Below are 16,411 nucleotides of genomic sequence, written 5' to 3' on the forward strand. Positions count from 1 at the left end.
AAGAAGAGTATACATTCTTCACAGAAGGGACTGTCTTACTGTGTGTTTATACAATGCCTAGCATAGGAGACTGATATCTGTTGAAGTATGTGCACCATACCATATATAGCACAATAATAAAGGTCACAACCTATATTAGGAATGCTTTTTGTAGCATGTCTCTACATGTTTCAATGCTTTTCTATGCATCTATTTCTTAAATAAGATCTTTTTTAAAATGTAACTGTAATTTAGATATGATTTAATACCAGGGAACAAGTGCTGGCTCACTGACCATGCGAGCTCTAACTTCAGAAAAAACAGAGAAACAAAATGAATTAACTCCAGTTAAGGGACTCAGGCCACAGCAAACCCTCAGGTCCTGTAGATTGTTGCAGAAATGCTACAGACAGTAAGGGGTTTTTTTGTTTTGGGGGGGAGGGGGGAGTGTCCTGCTAGCAGAAAGGGAGTCCTGACCTTTGGGATGCAAGTACATTTTATCTGGAAGACAGAATAAAGTTTGATTCACCCAATACAGACAGCATCTCTACAAGCTCACTTTTGCAAATGCAGTTAGGGAGGAGGCACTAAGTAAAAGAAATGTTCATACTGACTCAGATATTAACACTGCCACTTCTGCAATTGTCACCACACTCTTCCACACTATGACACCAAGACTAGTCAGCATTTCAAACTGCACATTTAATCTTCAAATCAAAAATACATAGTGAAGAAAGTGGGAGCTACATTATTTTTATGAATATTGTATGAGTGTCCAGTTGATTACCAGGGGGTGACTGCCACATGGAACACATTAAGTCAGGGGTTGGCAACCTTTCCGAAGTGGTGTGCCGAGTCTTCACTTATTCACTCTAACTTAAGGTTTCGTATGCCAGTAATATATTTTAACCTTTTTAGAAGGTCTCTTTCTATAAGTCTATAATATATAACTAAACTATTGTTGTATGTAAAGTAAATGAAGGTTTTTAAAATATTTAAAGAGCTTTATTTAAAATTAAATTAAAATGCAGAGCTCCCCGGACCAGTGGCCAGGACGTGGGCAGTGTGAGTGCCACAGAAAATCAGCTCACGTGCCGCCTTCAGCATGCGTGCCATAGGTTGCCTATTCCTGCCCTAAGTATTAGCTGAGTCCCAGGGGCCTCTGTCTGATTGCAGGAAGGCACGCAATGTGTTGTTAACTCCAATCACAAATCCCTGACACAATACAAGTATGCAGTGTTGTGGTATAACCTGTTGGTCCAGGGATATTCAAGAGACAAGGTGGGTGAGGTAATATCTTTTATTGGACAAATTCTGTTGGCAAGAGACACACTTTTGAACTTATACAGAGCTCTTTTGATGCACAAGAGCTTCTCTCTCACCCCAAAAGAAGTTGGTCCAGTAAAAGATATTACCTCACCCACCTTGTCTACATAATACAGATGTCAGCCCCTTAAAAGCTGTGCATTAGAAGAGACAAGGGGGTCTGCAGGAAAGCAGCTGCAATTCAGTCCCCAGGAGAATGGTTGACCTGGGCCTACCTACTTGGATGAGGCAAATGCTATGGTTAGCATTCCAAAGACAACGCATGTTTAGGTTTGTGTTATTTTTAACACCTTTGCTCTCTGGTGTTTCTATGGATAAATAAAACATTCTCTGGTTTTCATACTGGCCACCAGTTCCTGGAAAGAAGTTTACAGCATTTCCAAACCCAGTCAAGCCTCATGAGGTAATACAGCTGGTGGGCAGCAAGGGACGTATCCTGGTGTTTCAGTCTGCAGTGAGGTGAACTGCAGTATTTCGCTCTGAGAAGGGCAGATGTAGGCATTTCACATGGAAAGTGCACGTATGGAGAAAGAAAGGCCAAAGACAGCTCACTCCTCAAACCATAACACACATGTACCTTTGAAGAATGGTGCCACTTAGCTTCAGCAACCCTGAGCCACCTTTCTGAAGCTCATCTCTGAAAGTCTCCTTAAAGGGCAGCTTTCTTTAGAATGCCTTCAAATTTACAAACACATGCATATTTAACTTTACAGGATGACCAGTACCACCCAAAAGAAGTGCCTCCAAAACTGGAGATGTGAAGTGTCCATTCCCTGTGGCTACACTGAAGTCAACACATTGAACACTGTGAAATGGATTTAAAAATCCTTTCAAGTTTGGTTTGTATGACAGTTACTCAGCTTGCATGAGCCATAACTGCCAAGAACACTAACCTACTGCAGTTTCCCAGCAGCCACAACACCCACAGACTGAAAGATTTTGGAAAATGTGCCAGAAACCATGGAAAGCGGGGAAGGGGCATGGAGATGCTGAATGGCTCTTTCCTTGCTCTCAAGTGAAGATAGATTAGGCGAGACATTGCAGATGCAGTTCAGCAAAACTTTGCTTTTGAACAATAACTGTATAATCCACAAGAGGTAATGTTTACTCCTGTCTTTAGGCAGAGGCTTAAGACCCAGTTCAGATTTCCCCAGACAGGAAGAGGAAGTGGGAAAACCAAAGAAAGCACTCTGTTAGAGCAACTGTTAAACATTTAGTTATAGTAAAAAAAATATATAACACATTAAGTAGCACTTTTCTAAGCAAGTTATCTTATTTATTCAGTTTGATTAACACATATTAGCAACAAAAATAAGGAAGTTCACTCCCTTTTACTATCAGTAGCCCTACAGAACTAGCATAGCTACCAGGGAGCAGGATAGAATCTAGGGTGGCTAATGTATTAGTAATGCACCCTCAATTCCCAATGCAGGGAACAACTCTGCCCTTTGTTATACTTGTGTAACCTCACCAAAGACAATATAGCTATGAAAAGGGCAGAATTTGGACACAATTTTATTATTAGTGATTATGCATTAATTACAAAGAGCACAGACAGATTTAAATCCCAGATTAAATTTACAAGGCTAGAATTTAAGTTCTCTCTAAAGTCCAAGTTTTATAGTGTCAGAGATACAAATATGCAACCCAACAACAAAAAGCCCCTACTACTATTATAAAGTGTCAATGTTCTGAGCAGATCACCACTTTAGGGTCCTCGCACTAGCAAAAGAACGTGAATTCTAAGCACAGACTCTAGAAAGTCTTTTTCTACCTACGTACTGAAAGCACAATGGAGCAGTAGCAGCATTTACTTTAAATTGGATGCTCTGTGCAGTCAAGTTAGATCTTAAATATTTAAGTGACAAAGTGTGTGTTTGTTAAATGTTATGTTAACAATACTAGACACAAATATGGCATTAAGGATGTTCAATTAAAAAAAATCAGATGGAGGCTTCAACTCTCACTTTAGAGAAAGTTTATCTGATGTAAACCATTCTCTAGTGAGACATTATATTGAACACACAATTTCATGAGGAAGTCAGTAATGAAGAGCCTAGCTCTGCAGTTACTGAATTCTCTAGCAAGACTCTTATTGCCTTCAAAAGATCCAGGATTTCACCCCATATATTCTTAAGCCTTTCATTTTTTTCTCTCATTAAGAATGAGAGTGCCAGCAGGCCCACATGAGACTCCTCCAGGAATGGACAGAGAGAGATTAAGGACAAAAAAAACTAAGAAGCAAAACCTAGTCTGTTAAAGTTCTATTTGTATTTAAAAAGGAAGTCATGTCACTGAATGAAAAACTGCCAACACTAAGTTTTAACCTACAAAAAAGTTATCCTGAACAATAGTCCCTCTCCCCGCAACCCAACCCCCACAAAAATAAATAAAAAGGAAGAAGTGCTGGCAGACAAAATATTTCACATTAAAATTATGACAGAAAAGTAAGGTATTGGCATTCTGGAGATCTGTAACCCATACCAGATAAGCTTTGCTTGTATGTATTAAAAAGCTAACCACCACCACAACTAAGCCATACAAGAGATCGTTGGACCCCAAACTGCATTTCCCATAAGAATCAGGAAGGACTGGTACTCTCATCTATTAAAAATAAATTGTTTAAGTATCTTATGTTTGTACATCAGTACAGAATTAGTGAGCTAAGTGAGGGGAATGATGGTCCAGTGGTTTGGGCACTAACCTGGGACTCAAGGGGCCAGAGGTCAATTCCTTGCTCCACCACAGACTTCTTTTGGCAAGTCACTTTAGCCTCTGTACCTCAGCTCCTCATTTGTGAAATGGTGATAATAGCACTTCCCTGCCTCACAAGGACACTCAGGGCTTGTCTACATCAGAAAGTTGCAGCGCTGGTGAGGGAGTTACAGCGCTGCAACTTAGGAGGTGTACACATCTGCAGGGCATCACCAGCGCTGCAACTCCCTGTTTGCAGCGCTGGCCGTACTCCCGTTTTGTCTCGGGTGTAGAGGATCCAGCGCTGGTGATCCAGCGCTGGTAATCCAATGTAAACACTTACCAGCGCTTTTCTTGACCTCCATGGAAGGAGGAAGCCTCTGGTAATCAAGCTGGTCTCCTTCCCTGCGGTTTGCTGGGTGGCTCCGGGAACGCGAGAGCAAACCGCAGCGAAGCTGGTCTCCTTTCCCGGTTTGCTCTCTCGTTCGCGGAACCCCGAGCAAGCAGGTCTCCTTCCCTGCGGTTTGCTGGGTGGCTCCAGGAACGCGAGAGCAAACCGCGGCGAAGCTGGTCTCCTTCCCCGATTTGCTCTCTCGTTCCCGGAACCCCGAGCAAGCAGGTCTCCTTCCCTGCGGTTTGCTGGGTGGCTCCGGGAACGCGAGAGCAAACCGCGGCGAAGCTGGTCTCCTTTCCCGGTTTGCTCTCTCGTTCGTGGAACCCCGAGCAAGCAGGTCTCCTTCCCTGCGGTTTGCTGGGTGGCTCCGGGAACGCGAGAGCAAACCGCGGCGAAGCTGGTCTCCTTTCCCGATTTGCTCTCTCGTTCCCGGAACCCCGAGCAAGCAGGTCTCCTTCCCTGCGGTTTGCTGGGTGGCTACGGGAACGCGAGAGCAAACCGCGGCGAAGCGGGTCTCCTTTCCCGGTTTGCTCTCGCGTTCCCGGAACCCCCCTTGAAGCCGCCCAACAGCGCTGCAGTGTGGCCACATCTAACACCACTTGCAGCGCTGGTTGCTGTAAGTGTGGCCACTCTGCAGCGCTGGCCCTATACAGCTGTACTAATACAGCTGTAACAACCAGCGCTGCAAAATTTTAGATGTAGACATGGCCTCAGATTCTACAGTAATGGGAGCCATACAAGTACCTGAGCTAGATAGAAGCTACAACTCCATTAACTAGTACTCATGATCAGACCCAACATCTAGCATAATCCTTTGCAGATTTCTTAAGCATTACCAACAAATTTTAAAATGCATTTTAAAATAAGATAACATCAGTGAAATACACCATTGTCACAGGAAAGTAGCCTCCTGCTACTATACTAATGCCAAGGCGGGTGACGTAATCTCTTTTATTGGACCAACTTCCGTTGGTGAAAGAGATGAGTTTAGGTCTGCGTAGCTTAAAAGTTTGTCTCTTTCACCAACAGAAGTTGGTCCAATAAAAGAGATTACCTCACCCATCTTGTCTCTCTAATAGCCTGGGACCTACATGGCTACATCATATCAATGCCAATGCATTTATGAATAGCAAATATTTATTTCCAAGGCAAGAGATACTGAACCTGAAGAATATTCTATTACAATTACTATATTTCTGTTTGTATCCAAGCACTGATGTAGAATTAGTTTTGTCTGGACATTTAGTGACTTGCTGCACTCCAACTGGCTTAAAGGGCACACCTTCTGGTCAGTGAAACACCCAGTATTGGAAGTGCTATTTCAGAAGGTAAGGTTTCTCTACCTGCCAATCATGAGAACTCATCCCAATATCAGAGTGGTCCTCTCCTCCTGTGGATCACAATCAGTAGGTAAGATTCTGTAGGCCAAACTATGCATTCAGCAATACTATTTTCGTATACACTATTGCTTGTGTGAAATGAAGTCAGCTTGCAGGCCAGCAGATCTCTGCTTTGGGATGTCAGTGTTTCAAAGAGTTAATATAGTCTGAGAGAACAAAACTATATAAACTATACAACGACGATTTTAGAATAAAAATGTGTTGGGATAAAATTTAAATAAGTCCCATCTTTTAACCAATCCAACATTTCCCTCAGCAAAAGCAGAAGAATGCTGATTAATCGTTTTACTTGTAAACCAGAACAATGGGACAAGGAAATAGTGGCAGATGTGGGCATTCAAAACGCCCTTGTAACAGGGTCACTTTTCAGTGTAGAAACATTTCCTTACTGTAGTGATTTTTAAACAGTGCAGTTTTAACACTCCATTAATGGATTCTTTACGTTTCAAGTACATTTTCCACTAAGAAAGAAATGTAAAGTTAGGCTTGCTGAAATTGTAAACATTGAACCTGAGCTATGGGTTAGCAGCATTTGCAAGCTCCAACTTCACCAGTTAGACTTGTAAACTCCTTGAATAAACAGCTGCAGACATGCACAACACAGTTAATACATTCTCAAAACACAGATGTTCTGCAGTAATCTCCAGGTAACAAGGGCCCCATTGTATTAGGTGGTCTGCACACATATGTGGAGATCGGACCCCATGAGGATACTGCAAACTAATTTGAAGAAAGGAGGAAAAAAAGACAAAGTAAAAAATAATAGGTAAGAAAAGATTGCATGTGTGTTTGGGGGTGAAAATAAGCAAACAAGTACGCAATCTAACAATGTTGGAATTTGATGGTTCTGAAGTTAAAAAAAACCCTCTAAACATACGCTGTCACCAACCACCTAACCAACATTAGAAATGGATTTTGTGGGTTTTTTAAAGAGAAATCATCTACTGTGAAGCCTACAAGGTGGCGGTAGACAGCCTTACGAATTAGTTCAAGGAGGACATTTCATGCATTGGGGCAGTGCAAAAGAAAGCAGAGACATCTGCTGAAGTTCAAGGCTGAACTAAATAGAGTAACTGGAGCATTCCAAGCTTAATGCTGAAGTATGGGCTTTGGTGGGATAAAGTCTGAGACTCAATCAATAATGGCTTGTTTGCTTCCTACTGTTGACTGTTAATCTGCATCTCTCTCGCTTTCTTTCCCTCTCATTTATGAAACTAATGCCCTGACTCAAACACACACACACACACACACACACGCATAAAGTTAAACACAAGCATAAATATTTGTAGGATTAGGACCTTAGCCTATAATCTACTAAAAAAACTGATATGCTGGATCAGACCAACAATCCATCTAGAATCATGTCACTTGATAGTCAGATACTTCAAAGAAAGGTACAAGAAATCCTGAAGTGGATATTTTACAATAAAAGAAGCTTCTTCCTAATCAATTTAGTCAGATGCTAGTTTATGCTCTACACAGAAAAGTTTGTATCTCTTCCTAAATTCTCACTAATGTACTGAGAAGACAGAGTTATCCACGTAAGTGACTATTTCTTTTTTGAAATCCTGCTAAACGCTTGGCCTACAATGGCAAAGCCACTGAACAAGCTATGTTTTCAATACATCAGCCACTCCCCTGAAAATAGAGATGTGATTTTTTTTTTTTAAAACAAACTCATCTTGAAAAAACGAATATACATCTTTAAGAAAGAAGACCAATCATTTAAGAAGTGATCAGTAGTGGAAAAATACCAGACACATAGGTCTAGTTCTTCCAAAAGGTGTGCCAGAAAGGCATGTAAGGTAGTATGACCCTCATATCTCAAACATGAGGTTATATTCATGAAGGGAAAGGATTAATTAAGTCCCAGGGTGTACTTTGTGGATAAACTGGGGCTAAGACCTTGAAGCCATAAAAACTGCAGAGACAAAAAAAAAACAATGAAGATAAAACAGGCCAAATGAGCATTTCTTGAGCATTAGTTCTCAACCCACGGCTCACTTGCAGATCAATCAGCACATGGGGCAACCATGGGCCACAGCTATCCCAAAAAAGGTATATTGGAATTGGAAAAGGTTCAGAAAAAGGCAACAAAAATTATTAGGGGTATGGAACGGCTTCCTATGAGAGATTAATAAGACTGGAACTTCTCCGCTTGGAAAAGAGACTGCTAAGGGGAGATATGATAGAGGTCTATAAATTCATGACTGGTGTAGAGAAAGTAGATAAAGAAGTGTTGTTTACTCCTTCTCATAACACAAGAACTAGGAGTCACCACATAAAATTAATAGGCAGCAGGTTTAAAACAAACAAAAGGCAGTATTTCTTCACACAGTGCACAGTCAACCTGTGGAACTCCTTGCCATAGGCTGTTGTGAAGGCCAAGACCATAACAGGGTTCAAAAAATAATGGAGGATAGGTCCATCAATGGCAACTAGCCAGGATGAGCAGGAATGGTGTCTCTAGCTTCTGTTTGCCAAAAGCTGGGAATGAGCAACAGAGGATGGATCACTGGACAATTCCCTGTTCTGTTCATTCCCTCTGGGGCACCTGGCATTGGCCACTGTCTAAAGACAGGATACTGGGCTAGATGGACCTTTGGTCTGACCCAGTAGAGCCATTCTTATGTGACATCCTTAGGGCTGTACAGGGTCATATATGTATTCTATCATGTGGCCTACATAACACAGAGAGCTGCATATAGGGCCAATAATGGTAAATAGGTTGAGAATCACTGTTTTAGAATATTGATGTCTCTTCCTCTAGATTTTTCTCCTGGAAATACAATGAAGCTGCTCATTTGACATAACACAGAATAGGAAAATGTAAAGAAACCTCAATCTGGACTTCACATGAATTGGTAGAAGACCCTTTCAGAGAAGAGTTGTTGGTACAGCACCAATATTTGTAAAGAAATACTGGGGGACTCGCTGAAATTACGTGGGACACATTCTACTTTCAAACATGGTGCTTGATCCCTCCACCAGGTTAATGGCATTACTTGCTCGAGTAAAGGGCCAGAAAACTGAGAACATGAAAAGATAGTTAACTTTATTAACATTTATTAAAATAACATGACCATAATACATTTAATATACTAGCAATACATGAATTTGCAGGACTAAGAAGGTTAGAAGTTACTATTTTAATATAGTTTCCCCAGTATTTGCATATATCGGCAATAGCCTTCTGTAAACTGCACAGCTGTACAGTGCCACTTACACCAGTTGCACTGTGCAATAAACAGTTATTTGAGAGAATGTTTTCACACTTTTTGTTCAGCTGTGCGTAAATTACCTAACATTTTTGCTGCTGATAGTATGGAGTCAAAAAAATATCAAAAATTTCCTACAGAAGTTACATCACACATTACTAACCTCATTATGATTTAAGAACATGTTGGTTTTCTTACAGTATTTGTTTCTCTGGAAAGATATTGAGCAGCACTGTTGGCTGATGTGAGGACCAAAATTAGGGTATTTAAAAAAAAACAAAAATATTTGCTGCAGACACACTGAAAAATAATTTAAAAAAGGAGGGACACACACTGTGGGTTCTGTTCCAAAGTGTTCCTGTTAAGAAGCCCTTGTACTGAGAAAAGCATTCAAGAACTTGTATGTCCACACATCTCTTATAGCAGGATGGAAGAAAGGAGATCGTTGTGTGTCACTGATGAAGTCTGCAAATGAAACAAAAATTGGGGGAGTGGTAAAGAATGAAAAGAACAGGTCACTGATATAGAGAAATCTGGATCATTTCATAAATTGAGCACAAACAATATGCATTTTAATATGGCTAAATATAAATGTATCTATTTAAGAACAAAGAATGTAGGCCATACTTACATGATGAGGGACTCTATCCTTGGAAGCAGTTAATCTGAAAGAGATTTGGGGTCATGGTGGATAATCATCTGAACATGACCTCCCAATGTGACACTGTGCCCAAAAGAGCTAATACAATCCTGGAATGCATAAATAAGGGATTCTCGTGTAGGCATAGGGTGGTTATTTTACCTACAATAAGTGGCACCAGTGCAAAAATTGCTGGAATACTGTGTCCAGTTCTGGTGTCCACAATTCAAGAAAGATGTTGATGAAGTGGAGAAGGTTCAGAGAAGAGCCACAAGAATGATTTAAGGATTAGAAAACATGGTTTATAGTAAGACTCAAAGAGCAAAAATGATTTAGCTTGACAAAGAGAAGGTTAAGCGGTGACTTGATTGCAGTCTGTAACATCTACAAGGGGAACAAATATTTAATAATAGCCTCTTCAGTCTAGCAGAGAAAGGTATAGTATGATCCAGTGTCTGGAAGCTGAAGCTACACAAACTCAGACTGGAAATAAAGCATAAATCTGTAACAGTGAGAATAATTAAAGACTGAACAGTTTGCCAAGGGTTGTGGTGGATTTCACATCACTGACAATTTTTAAATCAAGATTGGGAGTTTTTCTACAAGATCTACACTGGACATTATTTTGGGGAAACTCTCTGGCCTGTTATACAGGAGGTCAGACTAGATGATCACAATGGTTCCTTCTGGCCTTGGAATCTAGGAGATGATAATCTTGGCAGGAGAAAAGCTGTTTTTATTTGTATTCAGTTCAACCAAGGTAAATACACACAGTATCTTAAGATTCACTTTCCTTCTCTGCTTGCACAATTGGGTTGAAGGAGAGAGACCCTCTTCAGTACATAAATAATGAGCTCTGCATATTAGAGGCAGTGACTACACTGACTTTCAGAGAGGTAGCCCTGGTAGTCTGTATCCACAAAAACAATGAGGAGTTTGGTAGCACCTTGTTAGTCTTTAAGGTGACACTGGATTCCTCATTGTTTTTATGAGCAGTTTGTTTCTCAGACCCTGATCATCTTTTTAAGAGAAATAAATCTTAAATTCATTTCAAATGCAGTCATTCTCAAGTGTCTTTTACTCACAGCAGAAAGAATCAATATATAAATATCCTATGTATTTGAAAACTATATTTTTTTTCTGAGAATTAGGAAGTAAGGAGAGATTTAATTTCCAGCAGGACCCAGTCATATCCCAACACCTGAGGAGACCTCAATAACGAGCCTTTTGGGAACAGATGTTTCCAGTTCCAGGAAAAACTAATTTGCATTGAAACAAAACATCCCCAGTGACTCCAGAAGAAACATCATGCAGGTTCAGTTACCTTGATTTTGTTTTTAAGCAACTTTCATTTGAGTCTTTTTATAAAGACATTTTGTACAAATTTCTGCACAAAATTAAATCAGGGTCACAGTACATTTAGGCTCACTGCAATTATCCTAAACAGGAGAATGGAGGAAGAACATGCCATTTAAGTTTTCTATGCAAACATAATACAGGGTAAACTGTTTTCAAACCCATTGCATTCAATCTAGCTAGATATCACATACTTATAAAAAAAACACACAGTTGCCACTGTAGTCCTGTTATGATAAATACAGTCTTAACACAAAAAAGACTGATGTTTTGGAAAAGAGCAGGATTTTGCAAGTGACACTTAACATTGTGCTAACTATCCCCATCTGTCATTCACAAAACTACAAGAATATAGTTAACTTTTTAAAGGGGTAGATTTTTGTCTGGACACAAAGACTATCACCACATACAAACCACTGGTCACGTTATATGCCTATAGTACATTGATGTCTATAAGAGATTTTAAAAAGTCTTAAGTACTTTGCAATACATTAGATCAGTGTCTTCTTAATTAAATTTTGAAATACAGGAATAGAAGGGCTAGCCAAATTGCTACCTACAGTTCCACACATTTATTTGTATCATAGCAGTGCAGCCAGGGGACACTACAGAATCCTGCACACATTACTTCATCTTGATCAGAGAATGATGTTCAGAAAGAGAACCCATGTTGCATGCTGGAACTCATATTTTTCCAGACAGTGGCTCCAGCAGGTTCTATTCAATGAAATTTGTGTATCACTCTGACTCCTAAAAAGCAGTCAAAAGGACTGTCTGTTGGGCAAAGTTTTGGCATCTCTGGAATATGAAGCCAAAAATAAGAGCTATACTCACAGCATACATACTGTCAGAAGGAATTCAGCTCTACAGAGGAATTTGCAAGATATTTAATATTCTTCTATGACAAAGGCCAATTTTGTTATGTTTAGGGTAAAAGTGAAACTCCTGTCAGGCAGGGGGAAGTGTCCATGTCCTATTGTCAGTGTAGCATATGCGTTCAGTACATTTTCTGCACAAATACAATTGGACTAGTTAAGACATTCACCTGTAGACTCACTGCTATGTAAAGCCAGATCATCAAGATGGATAGGCACATTCATTTGCATTTACTACGCAGCATTTCCCCAAAACATCTTCCTAGCTGTTTTGTTCAATGCAAGTGAGACCTCTAGCAGATTTCTAAATACTGAGCAATGAACTGAATCCCTCTTGCCTCATAGATCCTGTACATTCCCTATCTGTTCTGAAAGAACATTTGGACATATTACCAATGGGTAAATCAGAGCTACCTTGTCCTTAAACTCCTGAAAACAAGCCTTGGTGCTGGGTAAAGGTAACACCACAATCATATGTGAAGGGCTTCATTCCGAGGGTGCCTGCCACATTAAAAATCCTGGCTTCATTTTCTGCCATGTTCTTTCCATGGAATGTCCCTATTGTCTGAAGTTATTGTTTCCCAAATGCATGCTATGCAGAGGATGTGCCCTTATTTAGCCATTAAGGATGTCAAAACAGAAAAAATATATGTTCTCAGAACCACAAGGCTCAGTTACTGTAGTTCTTCCGAAAAGGCCTACATATCACTTGCAGATTCAGAATCCTGCAACATGCTGCTCAATAGTTTGAACTACTATGATCTTCTGTTCTTTATGCTGCAGTCTAGAAATGAAAGACTGGCTTTAAAACCCAACAATACCAATTTAAGGCCAATTAACAGACAGACCTTGCCTACATTCCAGATCCTCCTCCGCCTGGTCTTGATTTATATTTTCATGCACCTATTTTATATCTCACCTGCATTTTGCAGACAAGAAGCTCAGCAACCAATACAGTTTGGGCTACTGACCATGTTAAACTTCCATTGACAGCTCTACGACTTATATTGCAGCACAGTTGAATTGCACTTGCAGGGTTTTTTAAAATGCAAACAGTATCATCTCATGCCAAAAGCCAGCTCATATTATTCAGAAGAACACCGCAACTCAGGATTTACAATGCCCTTTGAACTTTCTGTAAATGTTTTTACAATATTCTCTGACCCCTAAAGATTTGCAAGTTTGTATACCAAGTGGTTAAGTGGACTCTATGCTTCTGTGCACAGATGGGCAATTTTTCCATTGTGTTCCTTCCCTCCCTGCTGTACAAACACTTTGGGAATGGGGAATAGTTATGATCATGCTTAGGGCCCTACCAAATTCACAGTCCATTTTGGTGAATTTCACAGTTACAGGATTTTTTTAAATTGTAAATTTCACAGTTTCAGCTATTTAAATCTGAAATTTAGCAGTGTTGTAATTATTGTGCGGGGGGCTTGCAAGGTTATTGTAGGGAGGGTTGCAGTACTGCAACCCTTACTTCTGCTCGTGGCAGCGCTGCCTTCAGAGTTTAGCAGCTGGAAAGCGGTGGCTGCTGGATGGGAGCCCAGCTCTGAAGGCAGAGCCACCACCAGTAGCAATGCAGAAGTAAGGATGGCATGGTATGGTATGGTACTGCCATCCTTACTTCTGTGCTTCTCCTTGCAAAGCTGGGCTCTCAGTCAACTGCCACCACTGTCCAGCCACCAAGCTCTGAAGGCAGCAGCACAGAAGTAAAGGTAGCATGGTATGGTATTGCCACGCTTACTTCTACATTGCTGTTGGTGGGGCACTGCCTTGAGAGCTGGGCACCCAGCCAACAGCTGCCACTCTCCGGCCACCCAGCTCAGAAGTTAATGCAGAAGTAAGGGTGACCCCCCTCTCCCTCCCTGCAATTCCCTTTTGGGCCAGGACTCCCAATCTGAGAAACGCTGGTCTCCCCCATGAAATCTGTATAGTATAGGGTAAAACCACACAAAAGTCCAGATTTCACAGTCTGTGACATGTTTTTCATGGCCAAGAATTTGGCAGGGCCCTAATCATGCTGTCTAACAAAGGGGCCTGCATGTTTCCTTCCATCATCTCTAGGATGGATATCTGATCACATAAATTCCATGGAATTAGAACACCCCTGAAAAAACATGATGACCTGATTTTATAGTGTACAGAGGAATGAGCCAAGACAGATTCCTATAGCAGGGGGAAGCAGGCATCACTTCACAGGAGTTACCACAGCTGAGAGTGCAATCACACTGATCCAATGCATGGTGGCAAAACTCCTAAATGGCGGTGCTGTGAAAGCGCAAACACCTATCAGAACAAGATTCTGTTCTGTTTAAACGCACAAGACCATGGGGTCACTGAAAGCTTTAAACAACCAGTTTAAAAAAGTCAGTCTGACCCTTAATAGGCAGTCAGTAGAGGAAACCATAATATGACGACAACTGCTCAATCATGTGATTGGATGGTATACAGTGCTGCATTCTACATCCCACAGTGAAACAGAAGAGCCGGGCTGAAAGCCTTACAGGGAATTTATAACACTCAGGCCTTGCAATCATGAGTTGCTGTTGAACGCATGTCTCAGCCTAAAGCCCATGGTACTTTGGAACTGCTTATGGACTGAGTGCAAACTGTGCAGTTGACAAAAACTGTTTCTATCCCATATAGGGACTGCTCATAGAAAATGCATGGTCAGAAACATTACTAAGTTTCTTAACCCTGTCTCACAACTCTACATGCTCCCCCCTACACAACTAGGAGCACAAAGACAGCTTATCAATGGTCCCTGCCCCTCAACAAGATTTCTGTGTTGAATTTAAGAATGAGCCCGCAACACACCTGGATAGCACTTTCATGTACACAGCCTACAGAGATAGCAGGGGACACTGGTTAAAGGATGAATGAATGTATTGGTATACAGAGGGCTCCTTCCAGGTTCAGAAGGGATCTTGCTAAAAAAAACCACTTGCATTGAGCAATAAATGAGATACAATTTCAAGGGACACATTTCAAAACCCTCAGTAATCACATACAAATGTCCACCTTGCTCTCCAAATTCACCATTAGAACTTCATGCAGAATGAAGACAGACAAGTGTACATACCTATTTAAAAGTACCTTATGGTTTAATCTTATTCATTTTCACCTTGAGTTACCAACTGCACTAGATAAAAGGTTAGATTTTTCTTTAGTTACAGTTTTCTGAAGTGTATATATAATCAGGGCCCTGTGCATACTGCAGCTCAGCAGAACATACCTCTTGCTGTATGTGGCATCTGGTTCACATTCATGAATTCCTCTAGTCAACTAGTAGAGTTCCTCAGCCCTTGTCCTGAGAAGAGTCACTGTTAACCAGGAAGCAGCTACAGAGCCCTACTGAATGAGAGTCAGGAAGAAGGAAAAGTTCACCACCAGTAACTCTGATTATCTGAATGTATTGCCTCCACAAAGGCTCTTTCTCCTTACAAAGTGGAAGTAATTCAGCTCCAAATAAGTATTGTGGCTGTAGAGAGGAACTGAGGCTTAGTTAAAAGGAGGTGGGGTATTTCATACATAACATAAGCTAGAAGGTACCATTGTGACCATCTAGTCTCATCTCCTGCATAATACAGAACTTCCCTGAATTTATTCCTGTTTGAATTACAGTTTATCTTTCACAAAAGCATCTAAACTTGGATTCTCTATCACTGGGAACTTTTAAATCATCACAAGCCTTGGTAAGTTGTTCAATGGTTAATTACCCTTAGGGCTGGTCTACACTCAGGGGGAAGGGGATGTTCAATCTAAGATACTTGAACTTCAGCTACATGAATAGTGTAGCTGAAGTTGCGTATCTTAATTCGACTTACCTGGCCGTCCTCATAGAGGCAAGTCAACCGCCGCAGCTCCCCCGTCGACTACACATACTCCTCCTGCAGAGGTGGAGTAGGGGCGCCAATTTGGGGATTGATTTATCATGTCTAGACGAGATGCAATAAATCGATCCCCGATAGATCGATTACTACCCTTGCTGTGTTAGCAAGCTTTTAACCCATTTATTAATGTGTGCCATATTGATTTTGTATCATTCTAGCTTCTTTATCAAAATGTCATGCTGTACCAAGTCAAATGCCTCACTGAAGTATATTACATTAACATTACTTATCTTCAACCCAAGTTGCATGCTCATCAAAAAAGATATTTAACTGGATTGGCATTAGTTACCCTCCTTTAATTCAGTCCCACATCAGCTGCTCCATTATTTTGCCCACGATGGATGTCATGCTAACAGGCATAAGTTTCCCAACTCATCCCTTTTACCCTTTTTAAACATTGGCACAAAATTAGCCTTCTCCCAGTCATCTGGAATTCCCCAGTGCCTGAAGACTTATAGAAAATTTTCTACTAACAGTCCAGACTGCCACAACCAGCTTTTTCAGAAATTTTTTGGGTGCAACTTATCTGGACTTGTTGATTTTAAAATATCTAGCTCTAGTTAAACAGCTACATCTTCCTGAGTTAATGAGAGCTTTCATTCTTGCACCATCATCATCATAACACTAGATTTT

The 16,411-nt window shown here is 40.8% G+C and overlaps 1 protein-coding gene across 3 annotated transcripts in view; it reads right to left on the reverse strand.

Annotated features, from left to right (window-relative positions):
- ASXL2 (ASXL transcriptional regulator 2) overlaps positions 1–16,411 on the reverse strand; it is a 237,837-nt gene that overhangs the window by 218,051 nt on the left and 3,375 nt on the right. Inside the window, exon 2 of one of the 3 annotated variants that reach the window (XM_030555056.1) lies at positions 15,121–15,239. The exons of 1 other annotated variant lie outside the window; for it this stretch is intronic. The gene's annotated coding sequence lies outside the window, so the exon portion shown is untranslated. The remainder of the gene's footprint in view (positions 1–15,120; positions 15,240–16,411) is intronic. One more of the 3 variants, XM_030555057.1, reaches the window with a different exon arrangement.

The sequence above is a fragment of the Gopherus evgoodei genome, chromosome 3 (genome assembly GCF_007399415.2).
Source record: "Gopherus evgoodei ecotype Sinaloan lineage chromosome 3, rGopEvg1_v1.p, whole genome shotgun sequence".
NCBI classification, from domain to species: domain Eukaryota; kingdom Metazoa; phylum Chordata; order Testudines; family Testudinidae; genus Gopherus; species Gopherus evgoodei.